We start from the raw sequence: 9,066 nt of genomic DNA on the forward strand, positions 1-9,066 counted from the left end.
AAGAGACTCGATGTTCCTTTTTGCAGTACAATCATCACTCTACAACCAGCAGGCTCTTGATGGTAACTCACAAGGTGTTTAAGACCAGAGAACCTGCAAGAATGGCCATTTTCAATGCCATGTTGAACTAACCAATGACGATAGTAATCAAGGAGTTTTGTGATGTAAAACACACTTCCCTCTTTAAACATTGGCCCATCAATTTGGGAGATCAGCCATGAAAAGCTAGAATCATACATATTTTCACCACTGATTTTAGTAACTTTTTTAATCATGTAAGCACTCATACATGAGTGGTGGTACTGAAAGTCATTTGCGATCATATCAATGCAATGATTTATGTATCATGATTTCATCACCTAGCTCTTTTGCTTTTTTCCACACTGATTTTTGTCGATCGACTGTGGCAATGAGTCAAGCTTCTTCTCTCCCTTTTTGTCACATGTCTTTCCACATACAAAGCATTGCTTCTTATAATTAACTTCATGTTCTATTGAAAACCTTCTCCTAATAACATGTAAATCTGAGTCAGTGGTAGGTGTTAATTCACCGTGCCTATTTCTTGCAAGCTTGCAATATTTATGTTCAACTGTTTTTTTATTTGTGTAAACATTTCTACACTTTGCATGGCACAGAGTAAGTTCATATTTTGAAAAGAAATCATCATAAAGTTGAATTGAGACATCATCATTACGTTTCCGAACGGCATTCAATATTGCAGGGTATCCCTTCTCAGTTAAATGCTGCAGTGAATCAACTTCTATGCCAAGCTGACAAATGAGACATTTTGCGTAATCAGTGTCTAGTCATGGCCTCTTTCTACAGATTGAAAATGCTGTGTCCATCTTTTCCCTTCTATTGATAATAGACATAAATCTAGAATAAAGACAAATGAAATTATGGTCTTCAGTTTTTTTTATTGATTATGGTATGTCATTGCAGTATGCCATGTTAGTGCATATCTAATACTGTTAAAAAAATTGACAGCTTCATACTGTAGTTATATTCTTCCGTTTTAACAAATAATTATTATAAAAAATAAACAGTCAATATAGTGTATTGTGTATACTTGGGGTTGTCTGGGGTTTGGGGATTTAGTCTGGCCGTACGAATTTCTTTTGTGAGTTTTTACGAGCAACATTCCAATTAAATAAATTATCAATAACAAAAACAAGCACACGCATTGTCATCGACTACATCCACATAAGATTGCCACAGTAAAAATAAATGAATAAATAAAGAATTAAGTTACACAATTTATTGGTGATTTAGGTATGAGTTCAGATGTGGGTGGGGATTCGAAAATGACTGAATGACTGAAAACGATGATCGAGGTACAGGTACATAATTGTTTTTTTTTATATATAAGACAAGATTTCTGGTAAAGTAGGCCTCTTGATTCTATCACAATAGGGTTTGGCCTTTCCAAAATGAGTCTCCACAAAATTGGAGGCGGTGGTGTCATTTTTAAGCGCTTTCCTGGCTCTTGGATCCCTGACTATAGAATATCTTTGATTAAACTGTACTTTACAGAGTGAGTCCAACTTGCAAAAGCCTAAGGCTTCTACAGTAGTATTAGAAAAATTTAGTTAATAGAAAAAGTTACAGATTGTCTTACAATGTACGAATAAATCTAAATAAAGTGGTTCATCTATTAACATAATAATCACCCTGCTGCTATATTGTTCATTAAATTTCTGCTATACAATACGATAAACAATTGATAAATCTATTATTATCATTACACGTTTGTAGTTATTTTGTTTGTTTGGAGTATTTATTGATAAATCTATTATTATCATTACATGTTTGTAGTTATTTTTTTTTTTGTTTGTTTGGAGTATTTATTGAAGTGAGGTACTGCGTAGCTTTACAGTTGACTGTGTGATCACTCCTCTCCTCGGCTCGGTTATAGATCAGTGGGCTCGGCTCATTCATAACAAGCAACAAGGGTGACCGAACGTTCTGACATTAGACTGAAGTGTGCAGGAGTATTTTCAGAGTTATGAAAAAACAAACCAGGCATGCGAGAAGAAAAGTCCAAATAACTTGGTAATTACTTAATCGATTTTGTTGGTTCCACAAAAAGCGTTAACGAGTTCTACCAGCCTATCAAAGGAGGTATTCAAATTTGCAGCTGTTTATTTTTAGTTATTTGAGTGCATAAAATTGTCTGAATAATTTGTAAAAACTAATTTTTACTCCATTCTGTAACTTTAAAACTACGAAACAGATTTTCCTAATCTATACCAAAAAAATATTATCCGTGACACGGACACCAAGCGTGCCAAATGGCGTCCAGATCGGTTTTGAAACGGCCGAGAAAACATACCCCTCAAAACTGGGTTTAAACAAGAAACTGTCAGACACACAGTCTTACTGTAGTTATATTCTTCCGTTTTAACAAATAACTATTAAAAAAATAAACAGTCAATATAGTGTATTGTGTATACTATTGGGGTTTAGTCTGGCGGTACAAATTTCTGTATATCAGGTAATGTTTAAAATGGATAAACCTCAGGGATATTTTATACAGCTATTTAGGTTTTGCATTGCTTTTTGGAAGAATGCTTTTTTAATACAATACTATAACCAGCATTCAAACTAGCCACCTTCTGACCCCGGCACGATTGTGCTTCCAACAACACCCTCAAGAAAAAAACAAACTCGTACCTAGTCATGTGCGTCTCACTTTTTGTCCTCAACGTCACAAATCTTTCATTACTTTATAGTTAAAAGGTATATAATTTATTGGAGCCCAAGTTCCCTGAATAGTATCCTGGATATGAGGTCATGTCATATCAGTGGTTAACAATGGGTATTGTTCAAACGCCTTCAAGGAAGTCGCTAAACTTAGTTTCCTGTAGTTGATATGTAAACCAACACATACAGAAAGAGGTGTTTCATATTGTTTCAGGTAGAAAGTACCACTCACGCAATCCCAAAGGACACTGACTTTCCCAGAGTCAAAACAAGCACAGTATTAATCCCAGAGCTTTAATTTAGTGTTTAATAAAGGGCACAGGAAATAGAAGTGCCGTGTAGTCAATGTGTTGAACTGTATTTAGGGCAAGAATACGGAATATGGCTGTAGGGAGAGGTGATAAGGAGGCAGTTATTGCAATCCTAACAACTACAGTTGAACAAAGGAAGGCTGGTTTCAAAACATGGAATGGGCGGTTTCTAAAAATAAAAACATAAAAGTGAAGGGTTACTTGCCTGGTTCACTGCTTTAGCAAACGTTTAATTCTACATAGGAAAATTACTTTATTTAAATAGGCATGCAAAAGTCAAAACTGGTGTAGCAATCCTATCACCACTTTTTTTTGTGGTTACAGGGTTAGCAAAACAGTAAGTGGTCATTCTGTCCAGTTATGTACCTAGAGTGACTTATTAACCCTACAAAAAACAAACTGTGACCTGCAGCCCAGTTTAGTCCTCTTAGCCCAACACATCCATGACGTATCCTTTGGATTTTTTTTTTTTTTTTTTTAAACATTTTTTGAAAGGCATATGAGATGATAAATGGATATGGATATACAGTTATTACTAAAATAATTGCATTCAAAATTTAAAACTGTAAGGTTAAACATTTTGGAGGGTTCTTTTCTTTTACTGTTTATGACATCTTAAGTGTACACTGAAGTAGCATACTTTTATACTGCAGGTAAAATTTGAAGTTGTTAAATGAATTAAGTAAAATATAAATGCATGTTGTTTACATGGCCTTATTAATACAACAGTGGCTTACCCTAAGTGTACCTGAGCTGTCCATGTTCAATGTGAAAACCATGTGTGAAAAATAATTACTTTGTTTTGTTTAACCAAGGTGTAGGTTTTGCTATAAAGTTTATAGTCATGTTGACTTGGTATTTATTATAATTCAAAGAACTTAATGACCTACAGCCTGAGGCATAAGGTTGACCAATTAATTACATTCTACAATCCGCTTAGCCTTAATAATGATTAATTAAAATAAGCTTCAGTCATTGAAAAAAGTAAAAACATGTTATTGACTTTGCTGTAATTAATTATCCAGGAATAAAAATCTGCTAGAAATAATTTTGCAATTGTACACATACTGCCTTTGCAATGTGATTACTTTTGAGCCTGGGAGAAAGGGTGATTCATCAGCAATTTGATGTAGTCTCAAAAATCCTTTCTTTACATCTCAGTCCGTCAGTTCCCTAACCACTAGGATTTTTTCAATTTAACTTAAAATTGAAACTTGATTGTTTGCCTGGGACAGGAAATAAAAGTTCTTATTTTCACAGCTTTCCTATTATCACAACAATCTCCACTTTTACCCTAACCTATGGTCTTAAGACAGGTAAAATACAGTCTTCTAAAAAGATTGCTGCTTTACACCCAGCATCAAAACACACATCTTTTAGAGTAACCAGCTAAAAAAAAGCTTATATGGTGCTCTATGAGATGCTTGATTGCTTAGTTATATATATATATATATATATATATATATATATATATATATATATATATATATATATATATATGGCAGGCAACAAGAACTAAAACGCACTCCTGAGCTGAAAGCACAGACTTTAAGCACAAAAAAAAACAAAAAAAAACAAAAACAGAAATGGCAAAAAGAAACACTTGAACCTATTGGAAGCTTTTTAAACAAAGATTTTACCAGAATTAGTTACAGATATAATTTATATTGTGGGAAACCAGAGAGCATAATGTTATTTTTGTCATGGTCCTAAAAAGGATAAGCTAACCACTAAGTAGCCTGCTTATTTTCAAAGACCAGTCCTTTGTGAAAGCATTTACAAAGGGGTCCTATGTCTCCTGCATGCAACAAATATGAAGGATACCACCTTAGCAGCAGTCTCAAACCTTTCTGCGGGTACTGGCAGATGGAACAATTTCATGTTAGGATTTGGCACATGTTCATGCTGTGACCTCCTGGCCCAATGGTAAATGTGCTACTAACTGAACTCCAATCCCAAAAATGACCATGAGACTTTGCAGAATATAATGCATCTTAGTTGGTCAATCAGACCCTATAACAATTAAACATGTCCACATTCTTTTTTTTTCACCAGTACTTAACACATTCTTATTTTAGTTTATTAAGTAAAGACTGATTTAGGGGACCCGGTATTGCTAACATTTTATTTTCTTTAGTTGTACCGTATGAAAGGCAGTAGTAGCTCTGTTGTTTCGCTGCACAAAAGACTACTGAGCATTGCCCACAAGCTGTGAAAGGAGCCTTTGTTTCGGACACTGTTTTGTTAAGAAATAGTTGCTATTCAGGTCTCAAAGAGGGAATATAAAACTGTGTTCACCTAATCAAACAGACTAGTAAATGCAGTAGAGGCCAGTTAATCCAACAACCCTAAATTCCGCAACCCAGCTAAGAAAAACACATCTATATAAAGGATAATTTACTGCCTTTATAAATCATAAATCTTAAAATTACAGGGATGTGTTATTTTAATGACACAGCACACAGGTATGTGCACTAATTTATACATCAGGAAATATTATGGAGAGATCTTTCATAGAGCAATAAAATAGAAGCCAAGTGGTTAAGCAGAGGGGGCACCACTCAATTAGCAGATGTGCTGTCGCTGTCACCCCCCCCCCCCCCCCCCCCTACAATATAAGCATTTTATAGCCTCTGCGTTTACACATCCTTTGCAAGACACTCTAGATTCCTGGCACGTTAAAATAAATAAGAGAAGAAATCATGCCAATCTCTCCACACATATTAGCAGTACATGACATGTTTTCTAAAACATGACAACAGTTACTTCAATATGTATATTAGCCTAAAATACTTTGAAAATATATTGGCAAAAATGCAAAGTATTTGGTCACGAACACATTTACATACAGAACAGAAATTTGCAGACATAACAAGATGTATTTAATTATAAAAACAAATCTATTTTTAAATTGCCTATACAGAAAGATTTTGGATACGCCTGGACTTCCTAACTAGGCCATTGTATTTATATAACCCTTCACACCACTATAACAAATCACCAAATGCAGTTACCTTTAAGAGAGCGAGGTTAAAGCGTTTTTCCTATTTAAAGAGTAGGTAGTATGATGTTTACAATCATGTTCAGTGGTTCCGTTACTGAATATTAATCATTTTCCTCTATCATTTCAACTCAGCTGGGCCCATAATAATACTATAAAGGTCAGGCCAGCAGTGTTGAAGGGCAACCATGTCAAAGGAAAGGTGAAAAAATATATATTTGTATCTATTTATTCTTAAGTGACAACACAGTACAGTTTGAAAATAAAACATTACATGTTATATTTTAATGTTTAAACCTATGGCAGTACAGTAATTACACAAGCTTAGCATGCTTTACAAGCGCTAACCTATCAGAGAATAATCAACATGAACAAATCTCTGTCAGTATAGCATTTTCCTCCAAGGAATGCAACACCTACACATCTGTCTATGGACCACACTAATCCTGAGAAACATATTGTACCATCCTAACTTCTTATAATAGTATCAAAACCTAAAAGTAATACGGATTAATCTACTGAAAATCCCAGAATGCCAGTAAATCTTTATAATGCTTTGGCTGCATCACATTAAATAGGAGTTGTACACTTGCCTAAAGCTTTTTCCACAGCAGTATCTTGCTTGGCCATCAGAGGGCTCTGCTCATGCCTCCATTGGCTTCCACTGAGCTGCTTCCATATGGCATGTCTCTGTGGGAATAATTAGGCAAGTACACAAAACATAAAATCATAATCTTAAAATTGATTACATTAGGAAAGATTCACTGTTACAGCAAGATTGGTAAAACAAAGCTCTGTTCCTAGGCCAGTTCTTTTTTTACAGTAGCTGCATAACAGTTAAGTAAAGAATCTCTTTACTTAAATGTAATTTCAAACAGTACCTCACCTTCTTAAGGGTACATTATTTACCTTGCTGTATGCAACATCTGATCATTTATTGGTCCCTTTTAGGGCCTTAGCTAATAATATTGGGCTCTTCGTAAAGACGGGATGGAAAATATGTCTTGTAACACCATTTCCTGTGCATTGTGGCATTTCAAGGGGGACTGACCTTTTCAGAATGTATATCCTTTAAAAGCCTCCCCCCACCCCCTCCCCCCACACACACCCAGTGCCCCAGGGTCCCTTGAAATATTGATAGGTCTGTGACAGCCATGTTGCATAAAATGCAACCAGATCGCAAACAATGTCAAAGGGCTTTTCAGTTGAAAATTTTAACTCCAGGCCAGGTATGTTTTTTTTTCTTTTTGGCTTTGAAATCTCATCATAAAGACCCAGTGTATGGCTTCTAAAGCCTGTAGACCAGTGGTAAGAGAAGTATAACAGATTCGTGCAGACAAACTTTAATTAAAAACAACATTGACAGAATAAGCCACTCTCTGTAGTCTGATTCAATATGCAGTGCAGGCACTTAATAGGTTAGTACAGATAAACATGAACTCAGAAGCCTGTACTTTACGGTTCACAAATATTGAAATACCCCAGAAATCTAAACCATGTGGATTATTCCATCCCAGAAAAAAATCCAACATCTTTTTAGTGTATTCAACATTTTAGGGAATACACAAAAAGTAAATGTGAGGTGATCTTTGGTCAACCTATGCACCATGAAAAGTGACTAACTATAAGATATGAACTGCACTAGCAAAACAAGAATAACCTGGATATAGTAAAATAACTTTTTCTTTTCATTTTAACCCACATCAATACAAATGTTCTGCAACTCGTCACAAAAAAAGGTAAAAGGAGTATTAATTTGACCATGACTTCTCTCATATGTAGCCTTTGTTCAGGGTTTGAAACACACCCTAGTCCTGCACCCTGTCATGGATTTCAGAATTACCTAAACAAAATGGCTGGTTTACTTTTTGATGGGTCAGTAAATGTGCTACCCAGCTCAGACATATTCAACTGACTGTCCAAAACCCACCGTAAACAGGCAGCTATTGGATTACAATTAGGATTACCGACTAGAAGAAACCAATGTTTTTATTCATACACATTAACTTTTTTTAAATAAATACCAAGTTAACATGACTATAAAAGCACCAGGGCAACCGAGGGTGACATTCCCAGACCAGACAGCTGACAGAAACAACACAGGCAGGTATGCGGGTGAAAAGCGCTCTGCGACACCGTTTTTATTAAACAAAAATAAATAAAATATTTTATCAAAAAAAAAAAACTGCTCACAGAAAGAAAATAAAAGTTTAAACAAAACAGATCCCAAATACAAAACTGTGCTGGTGCTTCCCAGCACGAGTAGCAATTGTTTTTGTTTTATTTTCTTTTTACTTTAGTTTTAGATCTTCTCCGCTCGCTCTCGTTCTCTCCTCTGAACACCCATCCTGAACAAGGAAAGCTGCAGGCTTTTATACCGGTGACCATCTCATGACTAGCCATAAATTAATCTGCACTGGGTTTTTAATATTTGCATGGTCGACAGCAACTCTGTCTATAATTAAGCCGCTGCAGACCACATCCAAACCAACAATAACAAAGCCAAACAATGTTTTAAATAACACAAAAATACATTTTAAATCACACAATCGCCTGTTTAAATCACCAAACCAATACATTTATTTAAATGCAGGGCTTAGCCCTGCCCCCTTTCATTATGTGCAGGGCTGTCTTCTGCCCTGCCACAATCGTACTAAAGAGATCTAAATTAGACGGCTCTTCAAGATTCTCTTCAGTCTTTAATGAGCAAAGGGAAGATTAAACAGTACAAAATAGACAAAATGTATTTTGTCACAGACATTAAATAGCATCCCAAGAAGATGGAAGTTGAATTAGATGAATAAGAAAGGAAGCAGCTGTCTAGTCCAAACCAAAAAAAAAACCAAACAATTGAAAGAAGCATTATGAAATCACCCACTCACAGTAGTTCAAAATAAATTAACTGTCTTCAAATAGTAAATGACAGTTATGCAACATGTTTGCAAGCAATGATACTTTAAAGCACAGTATTTCTAAAATGTAAAACTGTAATTAACTCACTTTATCATAATAAACATAAAGGAAAAAGAAAACTGACACCATGCAATGATC

This window comes from Acipenser ruthenus, chromosome 14, assembly GCF_902713425.1.
Source record: "Acipenser ruthenus chromosome 14, fAciRut3.2 maternal haplotype, whole genome shotgun sequence".
NCBI classification, from domain to species: Eukaryota; Metazoa; Chordata; class Actinopteri; order Acipenseriformes; family Acipenseridae; genus Acipenser; species Acipenser ruthenus.